At 49.1% G+C, this 27,456-nt stretch overlaps 2 pseudogenes across 1 annotated transcript; both read left to right on the top strand.

Moving 5' to 3' along the window:
• The first annotated feature begins 11,189 nt into the window (after nt 1-11,189).
• LOC100597667 lies at nt 11,190-11,959 on the top strand (annotated as a pseudogene). Its single transcript, XR_001113582.2, has 2 exons — nt 11,190-11,229; nt 11,323-11,959. The product of XR_001113582.2 is annotated as a thymosin beta-4 pseudogene (transcript).
• A 1,611-nt stretch (nt 11,960-13,570) lies between these two features.
• LOC115831515 lies at nt 13,571-13,889 on the top strand (annotated as a pseudogene).
• The last annotated feature ends 13,567 nt before the right edge of the window (nt 13,890-27,456 follow it).

Genomic DNA, 27,456 nt, shown 5'->3' with positions numbered 1-27,456 from the left:
GAATGCAAATCTCAGGCCAAGGAGGGTTAAAAAGTCCTTCACAGGACCCTGGCATGGGCCACGCAGAGAGACAGGGAAGAGACACCAAGGCCCCTGACTGAGAGCAGACTCAGGAGGCAGTCAGCCAGAAGCTGGAGCACTATCTACCCACAGGCTGGGCTGACCTGTCACTGCCAGGCACTACACTCCTCCAATGACACCCCAGAAGTGCCACCAACCCCTTCATTCCTTCAACAAGTATTTATTAAGCAACAAGTATTTATTTATCTGTTGTGTGTCAGGGATTCATCATCTCTGGTCCTCACCACAATCCCGAAAGGTAGGTGTGGTCATGCCTATTTTATAGATGGGGAAACTGAGGCTAAAGGCAACGTAGAGAATCAGTAAAGTTCACTCAGCTGGGAAGAGGCTTCAGTCTGTCTGCCTCTTAAGCCCATGCTCTTTGCCATGACTCCTTGAGTTTCTCTTTTTTTTTTTCAATTTGTAAAGTGGAATAGATAATAATGTTAGCTCTACCCACATCTTGAACCATTTGTTTTGAGAGATCAAAGAAGAACACATGTGTGCAAATCAGATGATATGAGGTTCTCTAATGACTTCAGAGCCCAATGGGAGGGTCCTACATTTATAGCACCATGTTCCCCCTCCCCCTTCAAGGGAAGATCTTTATTTCTTTGCAGGCACAGACTTTCTGGTCTTGCCCTCTGACCAGGAACTCAGCCTATTGCAGGCTTTCCCCCTTTGCATCTTCTGGCTCCCTGGAAGGAAAGTACTGCCTTTCCCAGCTTCTCAGAGGTGAAGGTACAAGTTAGGTTCTATGCATTTCTGATGTATTGGCTCCTGGCGACAGTCACCCCAGAAGCCAATTCCCCCAAAGCCTGTCTAGATGAGCAAGAGGGTTGCTAGGCCAGGTTTTCAAGGTAAAAAGGCTGTGTCCAGGTTCTGCTTGGTTGTGACTGCCAGGCCAGACAGCTGTACTGATGAAAGGTGATATTATGAGCGAAAGAGCTTTGGAAAAGGGAAAAAGCTGTCTTTAGGGGCAGGGCATGTATTATTAATCATGATGAAGCTTTTTCTCTGAGCACTTCAATACTGAAAGGACCTTTAGAGGTCATTTAGTCCAACTTTCTCGTGTTACGTATGAGGAAACTGAGGCCCAGAGAGTAGGAAGAGTGTTGTCCAAGGTCACATAGTGAGTGAGCGGGGACCAGGACTCATGTCCCAAAGCTGGCACTTTCTTGTTGCACCTATTATGTGTGGGACCAGGGCACCTGTCAGTGGGGAGGCCCTGAAGCCCAGAGGTCAGCCTGGGTCTCCTTCTTCCTGCCCCTCCTCTCTCCTTCTCTTGGGGAGAAGGTACTGGAGTAGGAGCCATGTTGGTACCAGTCTAGGTTTCTGAGTAGCCCCTGGGACTCGTAGGCAACCTGGGTCAGATTGTGCCAAAGACATATCAGCTTATCCCATTTCTTCCCATCCTGGGCTCTTCAGACCTGCCTGTGCCTGCCCAGTGTCAACCTGTCTCTGCCACCTATTTGCTCTGGCATTAGGGGCCAGTCACTCCTTCTCCCTGGGGCTTGTTGCACATCCATCAGTGGAGGTCTCTGGACCAGGAACTGTCTACACTCCCTTCATTTATAACATCCCATGACCTTCCCGGACTCTGTTTCTCTAGTTCTCCCAATAATCAGACAAAAAGAGGAAATAGCATTACTTTTAAGATTCTAGTTTGTGAGGAAAGGGACACAGAGTTAGGTAGGATAAATTGAATAGAATGTGTCATTAGTTACTATATTTTATTATATACTAACATCATACACAATTATTAACCAGCTTTATCTTCCAGTCCATTCCTCTCTAAGTTCTAAACACATCCAAGTACTTCCATGCTTCACATGGCTCATGTGGCTCCCATAACCTGGGATGCTGGTGCCTCCTTGCCTTTCCCATCTTCTGTCTGTTGAACTCCTATTCAGGCTCCAAGACCCAGCTTAAAGACCACTCCCTCCATGAAGTATTTCCCAGTTTCCTCTGATCAGAACCACTGGCTCTTTTTGTGCTTCCACAGCACCCTGTCTAAGCATCAACTCAGCAGGTATTCCTCCTGCCTAGAAGATTAGCTGTTCTTTCATATCTGCCTTCCCCGCTGGCTCATTATCTTCTCCAGGGTGGAGGAAACCCTTCTCACTCATGCTACTCTCCCCGCAGTGCTTTGCACCTTAGAGCTGCTCCACATGTTTCCTTGGGTGACTCACTTAAATGAAGGCTTTAAGGAACTCTATACCTGAGTTAGAGACCATCAGTGTCAGAGGGAGAGGGGCACAGATGGCTGAGTCTGCAGGCAGAAAAACCCTGGCAATCTGCTTCTGTGGCTCTCTGAAGAGAGATAGTTCTAAAGCTGGAACAAGCTCTGTCTAGCTTAGGAGAGGAGGATAAAGACAGATGTGTGTCCCAAGGCCCAAGGAAGCATATGGGAGACAGCATTGAACTAGGAGTCTGGAGGCTAGAGTTTGGTCCTAGTGCTGCCATCAACTACAACCAACTAGTTGGGTGGACTCGGGAAACTCACGTGGCCTCTATGTGTCTCAGTTTCCTTTTCTACAAGACAAAAGCGTTGGCTGTATCCAAAGGTCCCTTCCTGCTCTGACATTCTGGAATGTTAACAAGAGCCCTGGCCATTTGACCAGCAGTGGTCATTGTACAGTGGCCAAGAATGTGGCCAGAAGGATGAGAGGCCCAAATACCTCCCTGTCCGTTGCTTTCCAGCCCCCTGTATTGGCAGTTTGGCCGGAGGATGGGGGCAGGATCAATGAGGTAGGACCCTGAGTCAGACAAGCTGAAGTTCAGATCCTGACTCCATCAGTTTCTAGACCAGATCCTCATATGAAATTCAAGTTCGTTCTGTTTAGAGCAGACCATAAGCTCCTGTAGGGCAGGGGTAGGGCCTTACTCATGTCTGTAACCCACAGCTCCTGGCACAGCAGCTGACACAGAGAAGGTGTTTGTAAACACCCCTCTATTTGGTCCAGTTGGCCTGGAGAGCTCAGGTGGGTCGGTAGGGCCTGGGGCCCATGGTTCATGTAGGAGGCAGGGTCCAGAGCCATCTTGACATCAAGCCAGGGACAGGCCTGAGAAGGGGGAGAGAAGCCCAGAAGCTGCTGCAGAAAGCCCGGGAGGACATTGCTGACACCGAGCGCTGCACCAGGGATCATGGCCTCTGACTGCAGGTTGATCAGATTTAGGGTGCTTTGGGTATGACAGGGGTGTTTCTTGGTGTATCTCTGTAGGGAGAGAAGTCAGGGGATTAGCTTGGCTTCATGGAGCATAACTGGTCCCAGTGCAGCCGGCTTGCGTTTGTCAAGAGACACTATTTGTTTAACATCTCAAGCCCAAATCAAACACAAAAGGCAACTGTTAACAAAGAGAGGCTCTGCAGGCTGTGGGGGAGAGCACACGGGGCTGGGAGGCTGGACACCTGGCTCTGTTCTTAGCCCTGCCCAGTCGTGCCGTGGGATGGGGAGAAAGGGTTCTTACCTGGGAATGAGGGGTCAAATTCAAAGATCTGTGAGGCCAGCGCTAGGGTTGGGCTTGGCTCTCCTACTGGTGAGAGTGAGGACCAGCAGGGCTTTGTGGAGTTGCTGTGGGGTCAGGCTTGCTCCTGCTCACAGCAGCCATGGACAGCATGAAGCCGTAGCCCTTATTTCACAGTCTGCATCCCCCGTGTGTGATGAACCCCTGCCCCTAGAGCGGCCTCCTAAGTGGCCTCAGTTTCCCTGAGCCTGTGATGAGCATCCTTGTGTGTGTGTGCTTAAGGATCTGCAGGGAATTGTTCAGTGGCCACAGTGCTTATGCCCACTGAACTGGCCCCCAATGCCACAGCAAACATGTGGCAGAGACAGGTTGACACTGGGCAGGTGCAGGCATGTCACTAAATACTGCCGGGCTGTCCTTGGCATGGCTGTCTTGGTTTTCATTCTCCCCAGCAGTGCACAAGATTCCCCCACTGTCCTCACCGGCACTGGGATGATTCACTTTTCTGACTTTGCCATTTGTGTGCCTCCCTCCCCACTTTCTACTCATCTCACCCTCTTCCCCCTTTTCCTTTCCTCTTCAATGCTTTCCCCTTCCCACACTTGGGGCAGGGGCTGGGACAGACCCAGCCATTACTGGGGTTTCAGGAAGGCCAGCAGGTGATACAGAGCCAGACCTGGGAGGAAATCAGCCTTTGTTCTCCAGCCTGGAGTGTGTGTATATGTGTGTGTGTGTCTGTGTGTGTCTGTGCGTCTGAGAATTTCAGCTTCAGTCCTTGTCTCCTCTTCCCCCCTTCTTCTGTCTCCTGGCCCTTTGCATTTTCCCCTCCATGCCCAGTCTTCTCTGTATTTGGCCAAGGATCACAGAGTAATTAAAGCTGGAGAAAAGCATAGAATGCCTAGTGCCCATGAGGAAACTGAGGTCTGGCAAGGGGAGTGAACACCTCCAGGCCTCATGTCTATGCTACTTCCTAACCGAATACCACAAGATAACTTCGCTAAACTCGCCCTCTTCCCACTGCAAGAATTAAGTCCCTTAAGCTTGTCCTCTGCAGAGGTTCTGGAGTGGCCACAGCCTGTATTTCCTGACAAACACATTGTTGCTAAGGAAGAAAGTGAGCCCGGAGATCGTGTCAACAGCCTCACAAATCTTGAAATCCTTCTGTGCAGGTTTATGGCTTCTGAGAAGCAAGCAGAGGCAGCCTGTTCTCAGCACCGAATGCAATAATTACAAGAACACTTGCAATGATTAATCAGCCCGTGCCTACTGAGTGGTGCCTGTGAGCACGCACGGCAGTGTGTGTGTGTGTGTGTGTGTGTATGTGTGTGTGTGTGTATGTGTGTGTGTGTGTCTCGGGGCAGGGGAGGGGGCAGCAGAGGCGACTGCTACTGGTGAGCAGGCTGCAGGTGTTCTTCCCTCAGTGGACAGGCTCAGGCAGCCACGATGGTGCTCCTTGGGTAGTGTCATGTTCTGCTAGGTCTGTAGTTGTTTCTGCCAAGGGAGGAATCTTGACACCTGTGGCCCCCACTGCTGGGCTCCGGACCAGCACGCTGGGAGGAAGGAATTGACAAACAGAAGCAGGTTCCAGGCCTGTCAACCAGATTAACGAGGGGCCTCACCAGCATGATGTACGTGGCACAAAGGAGGGGCCTTGGGATGTTCAGCCAGAAGAAAAGATGCAGGGGACATGAGAGCTATTACTTGAGGAGGGATTGGCTTTGCTCTGTGTAGTCCAGAAGGGGCCAGTGATCTGTGGGGATGATGCAACAGGGAAAGAGCTTTCAGTTCAACGTAAGATGGAACATTCTCCACGTCCCTGAAGAAGGAGTGAGCTTTCCAGGATGGTGATGAGCACTTGGTCACCAGAGGTATGCAAGCACAGTTTGGGTGGCTTGAGGCTATGTTAGAAGGATCCTAGGAACTAGCAGAGTGCCTGGCACATGGCAGGTCTGCAAGGATTGCCTTTTGAGTTGACTGTTGAATATTTTGAGTTGGGGGCTGGACTAGATGCCCTTTGTGGATCCGTTGGGCTCAGTTTAACATTTATGGAGCAGTCTGTCTATGCCAGACTCTATCCCTCCCACCTGGAAATGCTGTATTCCCTGGCTCCAGGCCTCAGGAAGGGATGCATCTGGAGTTCTTGCATAGCCTCCACAGCAGTGCTTTCTTCCAGCTCTCCAACCCAAGCCAGAAGCCCACCCACATACACTGTACACCCTGTTACCTGCAGAGGGAGGTCCATCACGCAGAGGTTGGAGTGAGGGCCTGGAGGCCCTGGACTCCAGCAAGGGAAATGGGCCTCTGGCAGGCTAGTTACTGGGAGCTGATACTATTAAGCAGATAGCTCGCTCTAGGCAAAGCAATTACATCTAATCAGTCCCTTGCAGCGGTCCAAAGGGATAGCCGTTTGAGCCAGACACATGCGCGAGTGGGAGCATCAGAGCAGCCTGAGGTCCAGGCCTGGGCAGGCTGGTCTGAGGCCAGGGGCTGCTCAGAAAGCAGTTCCTTGGCCCCTTCCACAGGCTTCCCAGATCTCAGAGCACAGTGCACTGTAGAAACAGTATCAAAGGGGGACTCAAAGACCTGAGTTGAGGCTTGGCTCTGCCACAAAGGAGCTGAATTTCACTGAGGAGAGCACTTCTCTATTCTGAGCCTCAGTTTCCCTATCTGTCAAACAAATAGGATGGACTAGAGAAGATCCATTCTAATCTTGAAACTCTGGTCTATCCAGCCCAGCTGGCTTGAATTTTGGTTCAGGTTAAAGTGAGCTGACCGGCTAGAGAAACACCTGTTTAAAATCCCCAAACATACAACACACATACTACAGGATCTAATTATTCAGACTGTGTTTAAAAAATAACTCAAATAACACATTTTTAAAATAAAAATACAGATGTCCTGGTAGTATTCTTCTTTTTCTCTAGAAATTTTATGAAATGTGTGTTCCCCCAAAAACAGCTATGATATTTTGGACCATGATTTAGTGGCTTCGGAGTCCCAGATTCGTCAAGGAAGTTGGGTGGGTCATGTTAGAGTGTTAACAAACGGGAAGAGGGGTCCCTGGAAATGAAGGGTGATGAGCAAGATAGAGAGAGATGAGGTGTGGGCCACGATGGCATGTGTTCTATCCACGCTGCTTCACATGGCATTCTCCTTTTCCAGAGGAAGAACTCCCTGGAAGATTTTCTGAATGCTGCCCCCTCCCCATGCTGAAGGGGGATTTTAAACAGAAGTTCTAGAACTCTGGATCAGTACCAAACAACTGATGCGAACCAAACTCACCAGATGCGCAGCCCAGTGGAAGGGATCAGAAGGCAAGAGGTCTCTGTGGTGACCTTGGGCAGGCCATGGCCCTTCTCTGAGCCTCAGTTTCCCCTCTGTAAGTGAGAAAATGGAGAGAGCAATGTCTGCATAGCCCACCTCACACAGGGGTGGGGAGACTGCCAGGGAGGTGTGAATGTGAAACTAATATAACATTTTGTTAAAAGCTGAGAATGTTATTAATAGCTGGGCTTTAGGTCTCCCTCTCCAACCTCCCCCTTCTCTCTGTTTTGATGGTTTTGAGACCCAGCTAGCCTTGCTGGAGCAGACAGTGGGAACTACCTGACTTTCAGCTTTTTCTGGCCTTGGTGATCTCAGATGCCTGGTGCCCATGTAATTAGATCAAAGCCTCGGTCTGTCCTCAAAGAAGAGCCCTGGTGCTGATTGGCAACCATTGGCCTTGCTGAGCCACACACAGCCTTTGGGTGGTATTTAGTGGGAGTGGGGCAGGGGGCAAGAAGCAACCTTGATTCAGAGACTGGGGTTGGGGAGAGCGGATTCTCCTGGATCAGGCCCAAAGGAGAAGAAAAGGAAGGAGGCAGGACGTGGGGGCAGGAGCACAGAGGTAGGCCCGGGCTGTCCTGCTCCTCCACACCCAGCACTAATCATTCACCGAGAAAGAGGCTGTAAAGAAGACATCACTTTATTCCCCATCTTTTTCAGAGAGTGATGGGAGAGAAGGCTAGACTGGATGCTTGCTGGAAAGCCTCAAGTGTTGGTCAAAGAAACCTGCACTGCCACTTGGAGGCAGTTGGGCGACATGAAGGTGCTTGGGCAGGGTATGACATGATGAGCTCTTGGCTTTGTTGGCTCTGCCTGGTCTGGGTTCCTCGGTTGGTCCTCCATGCCATGCACCATTCACCCAGCTGGCCTCTCCGGCCGCTTGCCCTATTGCTCCCCTAGGGCTCCTTGGACCTGCCGTTCTGTATTCTTTGCAGTTCCTCCAAATATACCAGCCTTTTTCTTGCCTTCATGCCAGAAATACACATCACACCAGGTACATATGTGAATGCATTTAGTGCTCCCAACCACCTTAGCAATGGCAGCATTCCCAGCTGACAGATGAGGAAACTGAAGCTTCCAGCGAAGCAACTTGTCTAAGTTTTCATAATTAAATAGACAACATGGCCAGGCTCGGTGGTTCACGCCTGTAATCCCAGCACTTTGGGAGGCTGAGGCAGGCAGATGACTTGAGGTTAGGAGTTTGAGACCAGCCTGGCCAACATGGTGAAACCCTGTCTCTAATAAAAAAAATACAAAAATTAGCCAGGTATGGTGGCAGGCACCTGTAATCTCAGCTACTCAGGAGGCTGAGGCACCAGAATCGCTTGAACCTGGGAGGTGGAGGTTGTGGTGAGCCGAGATCACACCACGGCACTCTAGCTTGGGTGACAGAGCGAGACTCGGTCTCAATTAAGTATATAAATAAACAAACAAATGGATGACAGATCCAGGACTGAAACCCAGATAACTCTGAATCCCAAGTGTGTGCTTTGCCATCTGTGCCACACTCCTTCACTAGAAAATGGTGGGGGCCAGAGCTATCAATGACAGGGAGTAAAACAGTAGGTGCTGGCACCTACTGGGCCTGGCACATAGTGGGAGCTTGGGAAAATACTGGTCACATGCATGAATGAGTAGCTCAGAGAGGAAGGCTATTGGGAAGGCCAGGACCCAGCACCTGGATTCACCCAGGAGGAACCGATGCTTGACTTGGACTAGGAAGTATGTAGAGCTGTGGGCGATGCCAAGTGACTTGAGCTTGCAAAGGGACTGCGAGAGAAGACTGCCAGTGAATGTGCTAGTGACCCATGCAAGGTGGAGATGAGGGAGAGGAAGAGCTGTTCATGGCCCAACCTGACATCCAGCCCAAGCAGGGACTCATAAGGATCCCCATATCTGTGCACAAGTTAAAGGATGCTTTTGAGGCTTTGAGCTGGGTCCCTGGGGAAGATCCATGTCTCCAGGGCACCCAGTGATTTGAAGTGACAGGGACCATCCAACCACATGGACAAGGTTGGTCATGGTGTTGGGTCACCATGGGGAGGCCTGGGGTACTGAGGCTCTGAGCTTCACAGATCTCAGATGATCCAGAGATGACGCCCTCCAGCAAACCATGGAAACTACAGCACGTCAGGGAGATGGAGATCAGCTGAGAGGCAGTGCTCAGGCGGAAGGGCACGGTGCCTTCAGGAGATGGAAAAAGTGATGTCGTTAAGGAACAATGTGGGCCAAAGGAATGAGCTGTAACTTGCTGGATCCAAAAGAACAATTGGGAAAGTGGCTGCCAGAGGCCCACGGGTATCTGACGATGGCCTGACACTGCCCTGGGGGAGGGACAGAGGCCCAGCCCAGGGGCTGGAGGGGAATCACCCCATAGGTTCTGTGATCCCTTTCTGTCCCCTAACACCACACCAAGCAAACCTTCTGGTCTATTAATAAATATTTGATGAATTGAGTTAAGGCAAGACTCCTGGCCAAAGAACTGTGCCCTGCTTTCCCAGAGGAGATCTAAGGAGGCAGCACAAGGCTGAGGAAGGAGCTCAAGCTCTGGAGTTGGCACCTCTGGGTGGGGTCTGCCCCCGCCCCTTTTCTTAAAGTGGGGTTCCTGGCCCCATCTGCCTCAAGAGGATGGCAAGATTAAGGGAGATAAGGGAAGCTGCAGTCCTTACAGTAGGACTGGCATGCCACAGCCCCCTGTTCCCTCTTTTCTTGGTGAGAGCTGGAAACCAACCCATGCTAGAGCCCAAGAAGGAAGCCGGCCTGAGGCTTAGATGATCTGCCTGGGTGAAAGGGACTGCCAAGGGAGGAATCCTGACACCCATGTTGCCAGCTGCTGGGCTCTGGACCAGCATCCTGAGAGGAAGGAATTGACAAACAGAAGCAGGTTCCAGGCCTGTCAACTAGATTAATGAAGGGCCTCACTGGCATCTAGCCTGGGGTTAGGGAGGTGGGCTGTGGAAGGACTGAGTTGATGAGAGGCAGGCAAGAGCCTTAGCAGAACTCAGAAGTCTAGAACCTTGAAACGAGCAACAAAGGGAACTTGCATGTGGTGCAGGAGGTCATCTGAGCTGAATTCCCATTTAACAGGTGACAGAACAGAGGCCCGGAGTGGGGAAGGGCGGAGGGCTAACATGATGATGGCACCAACACTTGATTGAGCTCAAAACCCATTGCTGTTTCTTAATAAGAAAAATTGAGGCCTAGCAAAGGGATGATGGTATTCCAGGCAAAGGCCAGAGCCCTGGACTGGAGCTGATACTCGTGTTGACCTTGGGAATCTGAAGGAACTGGGACTTGCTTTTTTGTGGTAGTCAAAATTTCTGGGAACCCAATTAGCCCTGGGTGAGGGCGCCAGCTTACCTTGTGCTACCCTGGGGAGTCCAGCCTTCTGCAAAGGGGAATCCTCTCTCGGGATTTTTGGGGCCAGGAAGCTACTGAGTCTGATGGGCTGGGACCCCAGGAGGTGGTTGGTCTCCAGTGGCTTGACGTAGGTTGGTGGGGATCACAGATGGCCATACCGAGGCCTCTGTCCACCTACCAATGCTGACCTTAGAAATACACTCTCATGTTTGCCCCAAAACTCAGCAGTTGTAAGAGCATAGCCAGTGCAAATGTGGCCCCACAGCCACCTCCATTTTTCCAAGGAGGAAAGGTCACTCCAAGTTTCAGCCACACAGTAAATGGGGAAGGTGGGATTCCTGGAGAGTTCTCCACAAGACTCTGCTGCCTGTGTATCTTCCCCCTCTCTCTGCTTACACCTCAGAGCCTCCCTTAGAGCTTATTGTCCTCTCTCAGCTGCCAGGCCAGGTCCCCCAACTTCAACTGTGAATCCTGCTTCTCATCTCCTGTGTCTGAGCCCTTTTGCTCTTGAGTTGGACAAATAACTCTTGGGAAGAGGGATAGAAAGGGAAGCCCCAGGCCTTTGTACGGAGGAAAACTGAGGCATGGAGCTGGCCTGTAGAGACCAGGTTCCAGGCATCCCTGTCCTCAGGTCCAATAAAAGAGGCCTAGAGCTTCAGGGACAGGCCAAGGTTGAAAAACGCAGATCTGTTTTCTTAAGCTCCCAGCTGGGGCTGAGAACAACAAATCCTCTTTGAATAAAACAGAAAAGGGATTTAAAAAAAATCAAGACATTAACCTTCTGAAACTGGATCCCCCCACCCCCATATAGAGATTAACTGCTTTCCTAAGCATTTTTTTTTTTATTTCTGTAAACATCTTAATTCATGTCGACATCATGGCCATCCTGGATTATGGATGGATGGAGAGACAGATGATCTCGTCTTAGCCATGTATGTGTGTGTGTGCGCGCGCACACACACACACACAGCGTGCACATGTGCATGCACACAGGGACCTGTGCATACACCTGGAGCAGTACGAAGAACAGCAGAAAAGAAGCTAAAGAGCTGGGCTTTATTTCCAGTTCTGCCATGAAGCCCTGGACTTTAGCTTCCTCATCTGTGAAAGGGGTAGTTGGGAACTCGGTGGTGGCGGCTGGGCAGACCAAACTTCGCTCGTACTCGTGCACCTCGCTCCGCTTTTCCTCTGCAACCATGTCTGACTAACCTGATATGGCTGAGATCGAGAAATTCCATAAGTAGAAACTGAAGAAGACAGAGATGCAAGAGAAAAATCCACTGCCTTCCAAAGAAACGATTGAACAGGAGAAGCAAGCAGGCGAATCGTAACGAGGCGTGCGCCGCCAATATGTACTGTACATTCCACAAGCATTGCCTTCTTATTTTACTTCTTTTAGCTGTTTAACTTTGTAAGATGCAAAGAGGTTGGATCAAGTTTAAATGACTGTGTTGCCCCTTTCACATCAAAGAACTACTGACAACGAAGGCCGCGCCTGCCTCTCCCATCTGTCTATCTGGCTGGCAGGGAAGGAAAGAACTTGCATGTTGGTGAAGGAAGAAGTGGGGTGGAAGACGTGGGGTAGGATGATAGTGAAATCTAGAGTAAAACCAAGCTGGCCCAAGGTGTCCTGCAGGCTGTAATGCAGTTTAATCAGAGTGCCATTTTTTTTTTCGTTCAAATGATTTTAATTATTGGAATGCACAATTTTTTAAATATGCAAATAAAAAGTTTAAAAACTTAAAAAAAAAAAGGGTAGTTGGACCTGCCGATTTCTAAGATTCCTTCTCAGCTGGCTCTCTGGAGCTGCTCTGGCTGTGTGGGCCAGTTCCTCTTGCTTACTTCCTTCTCCTCCTCCCCTCCTGATCCTCCAGCTTCTCAAGGACCCTGCGTGTTTCTCCCAGAAGCTCCCTGACAGCCTTCAGGCCTGGAACACTCAACTCATTGTGGGGTGGGGGGAAGCAAGCACCCCAGCTTTAAGTGGGCCAGGGCTTCTTTTCTGGTTATTTCAGCTCTGCCATAAATGCAACGCCACATGTAAAGCACCTAGCCTGCTGCCTGAGCACACTGTAGGTGCCTCCCAAAGTCCATCCTTTTCCTTTTGCCTCCCTCTTTTTAGTTCACCTGGACCCCAATCCCCACCTGAGGTGAGATGAAGAAGCCACATCGGATTTTATAGTTTCAGATCCCCTCAGCCTTATGTCACATGGCTCTGATCCAAACCCTCCAATTATTCCTATTGCTTTCAGGATGAAGACCTGGATCCTTGAAATTGCCTGCAAGACCCTTGTGGATCTGGCTCCTGCCTACCTCTCCAGCCCAGCTTCAGGTCCTCTGTCCTGCCCTGCCCTAACCCTGGGCTTCTGGAGCCTTCTTTCAGGACCCAAACCCTCCATACTCCTTCCATCTCAGCTCCAACATGGACCCTTCTTCCACCAGGCTCAACCCTCTTTCCATCTGCTCACTTCTGCTCCTCTGATGGTCCCATCCCCAGGAAGTTCCCCATGACCCCATAGAGGGTTACACCACGTATATTCCCCCAGTTCTCACTCTCTTCCCCAGTGATGAAACACCATTATAATGGAAAGATCAGTTGCATCTTAAGAACTGGGTATCTGCCTTCCCAACTAGATCTCAGGCTCTAGGAGGGTAAGGGCAGGTCACTATGCCTGCTGTCTTCAACACTGCCACCCCAGCACTTGTTTAATGTCTGGTTTTTGATACATATTTGTTGAGTAAATAAATGAATGTCATTTAAAATCACTCTCTTTAAACATATCTGAAACTGGGCTCAGCATCTTCCATGAAGTCCAGATATAAAATCCCCTAAAATAGCTTCACTCTTTTCTAGGTAGATATCTGACCTTCCCCAAAAGTCTCCCTCTTTTGCCTCCTGACTTCTTAAATTCTTAAAACCTCAAGTTTCTCTTTAAACCTATCTCCGATTTGCCAGTATCATCACCTCAATCAGGCATCAGAGTTTCCAGTTTCTTCCACCTTCTTCTGATAAGCCCAATCATTTCCACACCTTGATTGTGTTTTGATTTTTGAGGCTGCAGCCAGCTGCAGTTATTCTCAGCCCTTGATGGCATGGAAGAGGAGGGTAGTTGTGGGGTATCCCTGACTCAGCTACAACCAGGAGAGAGATGCTGATGTCCTCACTGGTCCTGGACCTCTGTCGGGGGTGGAGCTATTGAAATGGTCTGGTCTGGCAGGAGCAAAGGTTATGGGAATCCCCATTTGACTCTCATTTTGGCCAATATACCTTAAAGTATGCTCATAGCACAAATGTTCTTTGAGATGTTCTGCAAAAGAAAGAATCCTGTGCCTGCTCTCTGGTCTCGGCCACAGAAGCAAGATGACAAAGGGAACATCATCGTTTGGAAAGCGTCACAATAAGACACATGTTGTGCCACTGCTGTGGCTCTAAGGCCTATCACCTTCAGAAATTGACCTGTGGCAAATTTGGCTACCTCGCCAAGTGCAAGAGAAAGTATAACTGGAGTGCCAAGGCTAAAAGACGAAATACCACCCGGACTGGTTGAATGAGGCACCTAAAAATTATATACCACAGATTCAGGCATGGATTCCATGAAGGAACAACACCTAAACCCAAGAGGGCAGCTGTCGCAGCATCTAGTTCATTTTAAGAATTTCAATGATTAGTCATGCAATAAATGTTCCGGTTTAAAAAAAAAAAGAATCCTGTGCCCAAATACACTTGGAGAACTCAGTACCACCCAATTAGTTCTTAATTGCAAGCAATGGAAGCCGACTTTCCTAATTTAAGCTTAAAAAGGATTTATTCTAAAGATCTTGGGTAGCTCACAGAATCTCCTGTGGGGCCAGAAAAATCAAGGTCAGAGGCAAAGTAGCCAGGAACAACACCCAAAGTCACATTGTATGATGGATCCCGGGAAGACCCTACTGCTGCATAGATACCTTAGCTTGTGCCACTAGCTCCATCCACCCCGGGTGCTGCCTCTAGGACCACCATAGCCCCTGCCACCACAGCTGCTGCCACCTCCCTCACTGCTACACAATGGGCTCTGCATAGCCTCACTTTTCTGCATCGTGAGTTTTGGATTCAAAGCCTGGGGAAAATGCATGTGACTGGTGGAGGGAGGTCACGTGCCTCCCACCTAGCTGCAAGAGAGGCTGGGACAATGTGGATTGGCTTCATAGAGCTTCCATTCTGGGTTCAGCTTCTGGCTCAAAACATGGGGCAAATCCTCAAACATGGGAAGGGAGAACAGATGCTGGGTGGCCTGAAAGAATGACAAATGTTCTCTACACTGTGGCCCCTGAACACCTCCCTGGAGTTCTATGCAACACTCTAGGACAAAGTTTCTCAGTCTCAGCACTACTGACATTTGGGCCTGGATACTTTTTTGTTATGGGGTGTCCTGTGCATTATAGGATGTTTAGCAACATCCAGGCCTCTACCCATTAGATACCAGTAATACCCTCCCAGTTGTGACAACTAAAAATGTCTAAATACATTGACAAGTGTCCCCTAGGGGACAAATTCGCCCCTGCTTGAGAACCGCTGTCTAGAAGATCTGAAGGAAATTTGTAATACATTTGGGAATCAGGATGGGTTTGGCCTGATTTCCCAAATTTATTTGACCATGGAAAAACTTTTTTCTCTAACACAGGAAATGCTGGGCTGGTCAATGGGAAGCCAGCCATAGGAGTGTCTTCATCCATTTTTTGTTGCTTTAAAGAGAATACCTGAAACTGAGTAATTTATAAAGAAAAGGAATTTATTATTTTATTTTTTATTTTTTTGAGATGGAGTCTTGCTCTATCACCCAGTCTGGAGTGCAGTAGTGCAATCTCGGCTCACTGCAACCTCTGCCTCCCGGTTTGAAGCCATTCTCCTTGCCTCAGCTTCCCGAGTAGCTGGGATTACAGGCACCCACCATCACACCTGGCTAATTTTTGTATTTTTAGTAGAGATGGGGTTTCATCATGTTGGCCAGGGTGGTTTCAAACTCCAGACCTCAGGTGATCCACCTGTCTTGGCCTCCCAAAGTGCTGGGATTACAGGTGTGAGCCACTGTGCCAGGCCAAGAAAAGGAATTTATTTCTTAAGCTATGAAGGCTAAGGAGTCCAAGGCTGAGGGGCTGCTGAGGGTCTTCTTGCTGGTTGGGACTCTATGCAGAGTCCCTGGGTGGTACAGGGCATCACAGGGTGAGGGGCTGAGCGTACTAGCTCAGATCTCTCTTCTTCTTATAAAGCCACCAGTCCCACTCCCATGACAGCCCATTAATCCACTAACCCGTTAATCTATTAATCCACGAATGGATTAGTCCATTCATGAGGGCAGAGCCCTCATGACCTAATCACCTCCTAAAGGCCCCACTTCTCAATACTACCATATTGGGGATTCAGTTTCCACATAAGTGTCAGAGGAGGGAAACATTCAAACCATAGCAAGGAGTTTCATGGGGGTGGGAGGTTGCACAGGCCAAATGGCACCCCAGATCTCCCTGCCGTCACCTTCCCCGCTTGCCCACCTCTCTGAATGGGCTGGAGTCTCCCTGAGGTCAGCTTTGTGGAGGCCCAGGCTCTGGGCAGTTGGTGATGATTCTAGGAAACATCTCCAGGGTCCAAGGGAGGAGCCCAGAGAATGCCATTCAGCCTGTTAAGTTGGTCTTCTCTCCTTGGCTGTGAACCTACCCTGCAGGCACAGGTACCTCCCCAACCCCCATCCAGGAACACTGTCTTGGGAACAAGCAGCAGCCTGTGGCTGCCCACTGTGGTCTCCTGTGGACCTCCTGCATGGCTTGACAAAGGTCCCACAAGACTCAGGCTCCAGCCCAGCTGGTCTCTGTCTGCAGGCCCAGCCTCTCAGGCTGTCCTCCCCACAGGTTCCAGGTCAAGGCTCTTATTGCTGCCCAGGGAATGCTCTGGATGCAGGGTCAAATGTGTCGGCCCCAACCCAGGAAAAAGCTCTACCACTGTGATGCAGAATGAGGGGTCACAGGCTCCTAAAGTGTGGGCCCCGGCCTCCTGGCCTGGCCTTTGGGAAGGAGCTGTTGGAGTTGCTGCCTCCAGGCTGGAGTGACACAGCATGGGGATGCGTGCGTTGCTGGCACACTCAGCTGTCCATTCCAGGGACTTCTGTGAGCTGGCAGTGTCCCCACATGGATGGCCCAGCTCCCTCCTGCAGCTTTTTTTTTTTTTTTTGAGATGGAGTCGCTCTGTTGCCCAGGCTGGAGTGCAGTAGAGTGATCTCGGCTCACTGCAACGTGATTCCCCTGCCTCAGCCTCCTAGGTAGCTGGGATTACAGGTGTGCACCACCACACTCGACTAATTTTTGTATTTTTGGTAGAGACAGGGTTTCATCACGTTGGCGAAGCTGGTCTCAAACTCTTGACCTCAGGTGATCTGCCCACCTCGGCCTCCCAAAGTGCTGGGATTAAAGGTGTGGGCCACAGCACCTGGCCACAGCTTCATCTTTGAAACTCCCCCTTGCAGTGTCTTCTGGTGACCTTGGCTCTTAACCTTTGGAAACTGGTTCAGTAGAAACAGAATGGTGCCAGAGGCTTAGACAAACTTGTATTGGATCTACCTTGGACATGTCACCTTCTCTCCGAACTTTAATTTCACTATCTATGCAGATTTATTAAAAGTGATTTTCCTTTCTTTCATTATTTTAGGTACTGACTGATGGCTTCTGGGTCATAGAAGCGGGGCTCCCTGAAGCCGCTCTGAAGATTCACGGCCCCCACGCTCTGGCCCCCAGGGCACGTCTTCATGGGGCAGAGGAGGCAACTGGAGTGAAACAAAAAGGCTCGAAAATGCGTTGGATTCCAACCAGCCAGAGGATGCGCCAGTGGAAAATTCCTGCTGTGTGTCAGAGGCCCACCTGGCCCGGGGGACAGCCAGCCAGACGCACAGGCCCCAGAGCGTGTTTAGACAGCGCTTTCCTGCTTCGGCCAGAGCTCACCCGGGCCCCCACCAACGCTCATCCTGGGAAAGTAGAGTGGGCCAGGTCCTCGCCTAGGCTCAGGAAAACTTCTGCAGCTCCGTATCTGGAGCAGGGTCTTGGGGACAGCAGCATGAACTTTGATAGAAAAGATGGGCAGTAGGAGCCCCAGGTTCAGCCTCAGATCTGCCCTGAACCCTTTTCTGGGACACAGGAGTAACAATGTCCTCTCCGTGGGCCTCAGGCTCCTCATCTATGCAGCACATGGGGTGGACAAGGACGTCTAAGGAGCCTTCACCAGTCCCACCTTTCTGCTGGTGCAGATCCACAATCTCTAAGGGATCCCACATCTGCCTCTGGAGAGGCCAAGGCTCCTTTCCTGGGCAGAATCGGCAGGGCAACTCTCAGAAGCTGCCCTCAGAGACTTAAGCTCAGCATCCAAGGAAGGTGGCCCAGTGGCTGTCTGTAACTGTGGGACCCATGCCTTTGAGAGTGTTCCCAGCACCCTCGAGGTTCGCCGGTGTGGGGGTGACGAATCTGGGAGGAGAAAAAGGTAACCCTGAGCTACAGGGTACAGGATTTGTCTAACACTATAAGGGGAAGGCCTTGAATCTAGAAATGCCCCAGGGACCAGACCACATACTCTAATGTGGTCTGAGCAGGTTACTGGGCCCACCACAGCCACATGGGGTGGCTCTAAGACTTTGCACAGACCCCGTACTCACAGCTCCAGCCATCTAGGGGGTCTTGTTGTGCCAGGCTAAGGCAGCCTGGGGGGTGGGGCATGGGCATTCCAAGCCCTCATAAGGGTTGAACACATTGGCCAAGGAGGGTCTGCAGGTTCCCCCTCTTTGGAGCTTGATTGGCCCTGTCTGGGATAATGGTCAATTCACCAGGGCAGTGTCACCTGGGAGGTCCCTTAGTTGATGCTACCTGACCTACTAGACTACCTGTCCCCACCTCACTAATCACCTCTTCTTAGCTCAGGTTCCCACAGCGAGAACCATTCAATGCCTGTTACCACCCCACTTAATACCAAGAGGACATGACAAATCTTCCAGGGCCACCCCAGCTTCCAGACTCTGCCCCCTGCCCCTCACCCCACATCCCTCGACCCTGACATCCCCAGCTCATCTATGTACAGACCACCCCCCGGGCATATACTTAAAAGAAAGCTCTGGATGACATTACACACAAGCCAGGGCAAAGAGCAGCCTTGGACCACATGACCACTCTGGCTGGTTGCTTGTCCCAGCACATTGGAGGGGTTTCCAGGCCTTATCGCAGCCTGTGCTTCCTTCCATCATTCGATCTAAGGCCAGATCAGTCCTTTCTCAGAGTTCTCCCAGTCGCTCAGAAAGAATGGTCCCTTTCTCAGATCCTAGGTCTGTTTCTCTCTGTTCCAGGTCAAACCTGCCCTTTGCAAAGTGCCTGCTGCCCAGGTTCTGCCCAGAAGCCAGCCACAGGTAAGCTGCCCCTCCTGAAGTGGCTCCAGAATCCTTCTTTCACTCAGGAATCCCTTCTCCTGATTCTTGTTCTCTTGCAGTTTCCAGTCCATACTCTTCCCCCTTCTGCATTGCTAGGGGCTCTGCTGGGATTTGGGTCACCCCAAAATCTCTTTCTTGCCTCTTCTGAGAACCACAGTCAACATCACAACGTGCACCTCTGCATCTCCAGAATCCCAGGGCGCTCCAGGATGAATAGATGGGAGTGAGCACACATGTAGGTGAATGTGTGCACATGTGCACACGTGTGTATGTGTTTGTGTGTAAGGGCACGTGTGCACGTGTGTGTGTGTGTAAACTCATGTGATTTGGGGATAATCTTGGCTTCTAAAGAGAACACAATGTCTCCCTCTTACAAAAGTTCCCCAAAGACCTCTATCTCCCTCTGACAAAGTCAGCCAGGCCGGGTGAGTACAGGTTTCAAGAGGGTACCTGAACTCCCTTAGGGCCATGCCACAGAGCAGGCCATGGTTTCCAGGAGCCCTGGGCCCTGCTGCAGGGCCCTATGCACCCCATGCTGCTTAAGCATCAAGAGAAGGAGGGTTGAGCCCCAAATATCCTTACTGGGGGTGACGGTGGTGGAAGGCAGTTTGATACCATGGGTAAGTCTGAGTTCATGAGATCCTATTTAAAAACAATCATCAGGTGATTGACTTCCTTTTCCAGAGTGTTCCTTTGGTCTCACAGCTCAGCATCCTGATTTATGGGGCACAGGATTCCAGCAGCTCTGAGAAGCGTTCTGGTTTCTGCTGGGCTTAACTCCTGGGGAGAGGCAGAAGGGAGGGACTTGTGCTGGAATGTTAGGGGTTGGGAACCGAGGGAGAGGAGCTCCATGGTGGGGCTGAAGCAGGAGCTCTGAGATGTTTCTATCGGCCTTCGGCTATAGATCCTTGGGCACAGGGAGGTGAGCTGGGGGCCCCAAGTCCTGCTGGAAGCAGCGTCCTCACAGCAGACAGGCTCCCTGGGTGAGCAGCTCCTCACCACTGGTGAGGCGCCAGGTGCTGTTGCTTACAAAATGAGCTTCTCTGTTACAAAGCACGGCCACATTCACTGGAGTCACAGAGAAACCGTGTGTGCTGGGCACTCACTCTCTCCCAGTTAACAGATGAGAAAACGGAGGCCTTAGGTTAGGAGTGGCTAAGTGGTGCATCCAAGGCTCTCACAGCCAGGAAACAAGGGAGCCAGGCTTCAAACCTGCGCCTTCTGGTTTAAAAGTTCAGCCTCTCTCCATGAGCACAGTACACCCCGTTACCCTCAGCAGAGAAGAGCAGGGACCACTGAGCTTCTAGGCAGTCAGGCTTGGGTTTCAATCCTGACTCTGCTAGTATTGACTGTGAATTTGGACATGTTTCTGAATCCGCTTTCTTATCAATAAAGTAGATAGAGTCAGTGATGCACTGGAGCTGGCTCATTTCCACTCCAGAAAGTCAATTGTATGCATTTCTCCCCAGCTCTGCATTCAGTAACATGAGGCCGCTTAGCTTGGAAAGGGCCAAAGTGGAAGCATTGACACCACAGAAATGGGCAAACACTACAAATCAGGACTTTCCTCCCCGGTGGGCTGGCGGCTAAGCATTTCCCCGCACAACCATGGGGATAGTTCTTACCACTAGGTCTCAGTAATGAACTTAGATAAAGTATGTAAGGCTCTCATCACAATGCCCGGATTGAGCAGATGCTCACAAATGATTAATAAGAGTAAACATTTTACATTTTCTGCAGCTTTATCATCTTTTATTCCTTTATTCACTCAGGAAAGTAATTTGGGCAAGAATGACTTTTCTTCATCCTGTAAATGAGGACAATGAAGCTCTGAGGGGCACAGAGGTGCTAAGCGGGGCCCAAGTCTGAACTTGGATCTTTGTACTCTTCACCTTAGACTCTGTCCACGACCCTTAGCTGCCCTCTCACAGGCCAGGCAATTTAGAGTCTCAGAAATAAGAGCATCCCAATGCCAGGAAGAATTTACAGATCACCTGTCAGTAATGCAAGCTCCTCATGTGACCGACAAGGAAACTGTTGCCCAGAGAGGGGAATGGACAAGCCCAAGGTCACTCAGCCAGTTATGGCCAAGCTGGACTTTGGATCCCAGATCTCTGGATTTTCCATCTGCGTCTCTTTCACTGGATCAAACTGCCTTTAGACCCGTGCACTGGGGTGGGACTGTCCTATTCGCAGGGCATGGCTGCTGCCCAGTGGGAGGGGATAGGATGGCTACTGGGGCAACCACCACTTGTCCACCCTGAGGAGAGAAGGTATAAAAATAATGCTACCTGCTCTTCTAGTTCATCAAGTTATATGAAACTGTCTTGGGCATGCCAAAGCATTTGTAAATGTAAGTCACTGACATTTTATCAACCAGCAAACCCTGAAGAGCCAGATCTTCCTACAGGCTCATCCATGGGCCTCTGTGGGCAACAGAGCACTGGGATTCATGGGCCAGGGCTGAATCCAGCTCCAGAATCCCCATGGCCCTGCTCATCTTCCTCTCTCCCTCCCTCCCTCCCTCCCTCCCTTGTTCCCTCCATCCCTCCCCTACCTTCCCTTCATCTCTCCTTCCTTCCCTCCTTCCTTCCCTCCTTCCTTCCTTCCCTCCTTCCTTCCTTCCCTCCTTCCTTCCCTCCTTCCTTCCCTTCCTTCCTTTCCTTTTCCTTCCTTTCCCTTTTCCTTCCTTCCTTCCTTCCTTCCTTCCTTCCTTCCTTCCTTCCTTCCTTCCTCCTTCCCTCCCTCCCTCCCTCCCTCCTCCCTCCCTCAGGTTAGGAGTGGCTAAGCGGTGCATCCAAGGCTCTCACAGCCAGGAAGCAAGGGAACCAGGCTTCAAACCTGCGCCTTCTGATTTAAAAGTTCACCCTCTCCCCATGAGCACAGGCAGCCCCACGTTACCCTCAGTAGAGACAACAGCAAGGGCCACTGAGCTTCTAGGAAGAAGTTTCTAGCTCCTTCCTTCCTTCCTTCCTTCCTTCCTCCCTCCCTCCCTCCCTCCCTCCCTCCCTCCTTCCTTCCTCCCTCCCTCCCTCCCTCTCTCCCTCCTTCCCTCCTTTCTTCCTTCCTCCTTCCTTCCCTTCTCCCACCTTCTCTAGAGACCCATCCTTGGGCTATTGGAGCCTGCTTTCCCTGCAGGCACCAGAACAGCCTGGAAATTTACATCCCTGGGTGCCCTCTAACCAGTGACTAAGGGTGTGGGGGTGTGGAAGGCTGGGACCACGCCAGTGTTTCCTGTGAGATCAGGCTGAAGCCTCCTCTGTGGGGCTTGACTTGAGGCTGAATGCCTGCTGGGCCTCCTCACTCCCCCTGCCCTTCCTCCCCAGTCCCTTACCAGCGGCCCCTGTGAGCACTTCCTTAGCAAATCCTCACCTCAGGGGCTGCTCCTGGGGAGCCCAACCTGAGACACCCACTTTACTGTTTTGCAATCACTTACCACTACTTGACATGATGCTATACTTTCATTTGTTCACTGTCTGTCTCCCTCCACTAGAATATGAGCCCCATGGCGGCAGGGACTTGATCTATTTTGTTTAACTGTGCACTCCCAGGCTGGAGCTGTGTCTGGCATATAGTAGGTGTCCAAAAGATATTTTGTGGGATAAATATTCTCAATTAATTCTCACAATGACCCTGTGGAATGAAAATTACTATCCCCATTTTACAAATGAAGAAATAGTTTCAAAGAAGTTAAATAACTCACATGGGCTACACAGGTTGTACGTGGCATAGCCAGAATGCCAAACTCTGCCTGTGTGTGCCTCCAGACCAAAGCTTAGCCTTTAAAACCCAACCTCATGTTTGCAGTTTCCAGAACATTCCAGGCTTTTTCACACCTCCTCAGGGATGCTGAAGCTGCTTCTTTTGCAAAAATATGCTCCCCTGCCCCCGCCAACTCTGAATCGACCACCACAGTACCCTTTGAGACCGTTTGCGCCCCTATGGTTCCCAGACAGATTCCCCATGGCTATTTCTCTTTCTCTTTCCTGTAATAATTTCAGATAAGGCTTCATCTTGCATCTTTGCTTCCCTAGCACCTAGTTGGAGTCTGGCAGAAGGCCAGCAATCTGTGAATGTTTGTTGAATGAATAAAAGGAAGGGAGGGAGGGAGGGATGGAGGGAGAGAGGAAGGGAAGAAGGGAGAGAGAGAAGAAAGGAGAGAGGCATTCTATACTAGGAGGGGACAGAGAGTGTGAGCCCACATGGACAGGGAAGGCTGTGGTGGGGTGTTGTGGGAAGCCAGAGGAGTCAGCCACATCCTGGGCCTTCTTGTCATGTGGTGTGGTTGGGATAGCTCTGATCAGTCACCTTTTTAAGCTCTGGGTTTAGCCTTAGGGCAGAAGCAGGATGTATCCTGGCAGCCAGCACCCAGCCTGGTACCCAGTAAGGGCTTAGTAAGTGCTGAATGAGTGAATGAGTGACAGTGTGGTATGAAAAGCAGATTTGATTTGGAGTCTGAGTCTGAGGTTTGAGTCCTGATAGCCTCTTTTCCAGCCTTTCCTCTCTATTCCCTGGCAGTTGCCTTGGTTCAAGTATCACGTGTCTCCCCAGACATCATCTCTCCTGAGGCTGCTGCTTAAATGAGCCTCTTCCAGGAGGAATTGCCACGTCTCTCCTTTCCTAGTTTAGCAAATCTTGTTTGTAGGGTATCGTCAGACTCTACAGGCTCATCCTTGTGCATCTGTGGGCAACAGAGCACTGGGATTGATGGGCAGGGGCTCTGTGGTTCAGCCTATGAGGCTCTTCAGGCAGTGTAGCGATAAGAAGATGGATGGCCCCTGGGGCCCACATCCCTGGGCTTGAGTCTTACTTCCATTACTTTCTAGCCACATGGCTTTGAGACGGTCGCTTAACTTCTCTCTTTCTTTCTCTCTCTTTTAGACAGTGTCATGCTCTGTCCCCCAGGCTGGACTACAGTGGCACAATCATGGCTCACCGTAGCCTCGACCTCCTGGGCTCAAGTGTTTCTCTCACCTCAGCCTCCCAAGTAGCTGGGACTACAGGTGCGCACCACCACACCCAGCTAATTAAGAAAAAAAAAACTGTAGAGGGGTCTCACTATGTTCCCCAGGCTGGTCTCAAGCACCTGGGCTCAAGCAATCCTCCTGCTTTGGCCTCCCAAAGTGCTGGGATTACCACGGCCAGCTGACTTCTCTTTAACTATATCATCCCACTGTAACATAGGAATCATGACAGTAGCTTTGTAACTGGGATGTTGTACATGTTCAATAAGTTAGTGCTTAAGATAGTGCCTGGCACACACGTTGGCCGTCAAATGACTACCCTTCTGGCCAAATCAATCACTGTTTTGGCACCACCTTCCCCTACTCCCTTGCCACTGCATGCCTGAGTGATCCAGAACAACTTGTGGTTTCCCAAACACTCCAGGTCTTCCCATGCCAGGGTACCTTTGCTCATGCTGTCTCTTCCTGGGACACACACTTCCCACTGTTCTCCCTAGAAAAATCTTAGTCATCCTTCAAGTCTCAGCTCAAATGCTGCCTCTATGCCTGTGAAGACTTTCTGGACTCTCCCAGGACATCCTGGGAGCTCTCTCTGGAACCTCTGCACTGGGTACTGAGGCAATAATCTGATTGCGTTGGAACTGCCTGCTCACCAGTCTGTGTGCCTTCAAGCTTCAGGCCTATTCCTAAGCCATTTAGCCAGTCCCCAATACAAATGGGCCTTGAGCATGATCCAATATTGTAGAGACATAAATTCTCCCAAAATTAATCTATAAATTCAGTAAAATCCCAATAAAAACTTAACAAGAGTTCTAAAAATGTAACTTTACAAGCTAATTCTAAAAGTCATCTTAGAAGAAAAAAATGCACAAGAATAGCCAAACAAATTTTGACATAGCAAGAACAATGAAGAAGAAACAGCCCTTCCACATACAAATATTTACTATAAAGTGATGAATGCAGAGTGATGTTGGTATAATTCAATCAGTGGGACAGTAAAGAAACAGATACATGGAAATGTAATGTATGCTAAAGGGGCATTTTTAAACCAGTACAAAAGGACTGGCTATTCAAAAATGGTTTGGGAGCAATGGTTTGGGGACAATAATAGATTTCCCACTTGGGAAAAAATTAACTTAGATAATATATTGGTGATGGCTTTGCTTCCTGCAAAGAGAATTTATTCTAAATATTTTAATCAGAAAGGAATTTATGGAAGGTACATATAGCAGACAGGATTGTAGGAGGCATTGAAGAAAAAGACTTCAGGTTGAGCTTACCAGAACAACTTCCAAAGCCACAGTGCAGAACTGAGCCACTGATGGAGCTGATGTCTGCTACAATCTGGAAGCTGCCAGATAGTAAGAAGTTTTTGCCATGGATGTTGTTCTGAGACCACACTGCCTCTAACCAGGATCAGTGCTAATAAAATGGAGGTGGTGCTACCCTTCTCTCCAGATAACTTGAAGCTTCATGTGAGTTGTATCTGCTTAGGTCCCTTAGGAAGCAGACATCGAGATAGAGTTTAAGAGGGTAAGAGATGTGTTGTGATAATGCCCATGCAAGGTAAAGCAGGGACGGAGCAGGAGTAGTAGGGAAAGTCTTCTGACTGTGACACAGTTATGACACCTGTGAAAGGAAAGACAGAAGGAAGAAGGTTGGCCAGAAAAGGCCTCAGACTCTGGTGCAGCTCTGAGGAAAGTCTTGACCACCACAAAGACTGCCCATAAAGAAGTCTCTTGGTGGGAAGAATTGGCTATGCCCTAGTTTTCTCTCTGTGCTCAGTCATTGGCTTGGAGCTGTGATGAATCCCAAAGGCATCTAGCCAGGGGACTCTTCATTACATCTGGAATCCTAGCATGAGGGGAATCTCTGCAATACAGGAGGAGACACCAGAAGGGCACTGATATGAATTTTGAGCCAGCCATCATACAGTATCTATCTGCCACAGATCCCTACCTCACATCACATACCAAATAATTTTCAGATGGATTAAAGAGGCATAGATAAAAAACAAACCTATACAATTATTAAAAGAAAATAAAGAACATATAGGGATGTACTTCTATAACCCTGGAGTAGGGAAGGCCTTTTTAAGAAAGGCACAAAAGGCCAGGCATGGTGGCTCATGCCTGTAATCCCAGCACTTTGGGAGGCCAAGGTGGGCAGATCATGAGGTCAGGAGATTGAGACCATCCTGGCTAACACGGTGAAAATCCATCTCTACTAAAAATACAAAAAATTAGCTGGGCGTGGTGGCCGGCGCCTGTAGTCCCAGCTACTCAGGAGGCTGAGGGAGGAGAATGGCGTGAACCTGGGAGGCGGAGCTTGCAGTGAGCTGAGATCGCACCACTGCACTCCAGCCTGGGTGACAGAGCAAGACTCCATCTAAAAAAAAAAAAGAAGGCACAAAATCTAGAAAATATAGAGACATATTTTAAATATTTTAAATTAGTTTTTATTTCTTTCCACTTTTTAAGAAAGTAATTGGTGCTAACATACTTAATGGTGAGAAACTAAATGCTTTCTCCCTAAGATTGGGAACAAGACAAGAATGTTGCTTTTCTCCAGTCCTATTTAACATTGTCCTGAAAGACATAGCTAATGCAATAGGATAAGAAAAGGAAATAAAAGATTTACAGAATGGAAAGAAACAAAATAGTTTTGTTTGCAGATAACGTGATTATCTATGTAGAAAATTTCAAAGAATCAACAAAATACTCCCAGAACTAATAAATAATTGCAAGGGGCAGCATACAAGGTTAATATATAAAAGCCAATTGCTTTCCTATATACTAGCAATTAACAACTGGAATTTGACATTAAAAGCACAGTGCCATTTACATTAGAACCAGAAAGAAAGAAAGACAGAAAAAAAGAAAGAGAAGGAATGAAGGAAGGAAGGAGGAGAGGGAGGAAGGGAGGGAGGAGAGGGAAGTAAGTAAGACAGGCTGACTTAGGCATAAATCTAACAAAATATATACAGGATCTGTATAAAGAAAACTACAAAACTCTGAGGAAAAAAACTCTGGTAAATAAATGGAGAAATATTACATGTTCATCAATAGGAAGACTCAATATTATTAAGATGTCATTTCTTCCCAACTTCACCTATAAATCCAACACAATCCCAATAGAAATCCCAGCAAGTTATTTTGTGGATTTCAACAAATTGATTTAAAAATTTATATAAAGAGACAAAGACCCAGAATAGCCAACACAATACTGAAGGAGGACAAAGTCAGAGGACTGACACTACCTGACTTTAAGATACTGTAAATCTACATTAATCAAAATAATGTGGTACTGGTGAAAGAACAGATGCATAGATCAATGGAATAGAATAGAGAGCCTAGAAATAGACTAACACAAATATAGCCAATTTGTCTTTGACAAAGGAGCAAAGGTAATTTAATGGAGAAAAGTCTTTACAACAAATAGTGCTGGAACAATTGGGCACACATGCAAAATCAATGACTCTAGACACAGACCTTATACCCTTCACAAAAATTACTTTAAAATGGATCATAGACCTAAGCAAAATTCAAAACCACAAGGTTTTTAGAAGATAACATGGGAGAAAATCTAGGTGACCTTGGGTTTGGTGAGGATGTTTTAGATATAACACAAAAAACATGATTCATGAAAGAAAAAGTTGCTAAGCTGTACTTCATTAAAATTAAAAATTTCTGCTCTGTGAAGGACACTGTTAAGAGAATGAAAGACAAGCCACAGAGTGGGAGAAAATGTTTGCAAAACACATATCTGATAAAATACTTTAATCCAAAGTACAAAAAGGAGTTAAAACCCAATTTTAAAAGGTCTGAATAAGCACCTAAATAAAGAAGACACAC

Source organism: Nomascus leucogenys, chromosome 19 (genome assembly GCF_006542625.1).
Source record: "Nomascus leucogenys isolate Asia chromosome 19, Asia_NLE_v1, whole genome shotgun sequence".
Lineage (NCBI taxonomy): Eukaryota > Metazoa > Chordata > Mammalia > Primates > Hylobatidae > Nomascus > Nomascus leucogenys.
Note: the sequence above shows the minus strand (reverse complement) of the source record. Positions and strands in the feature narration are given on the sequence as shown.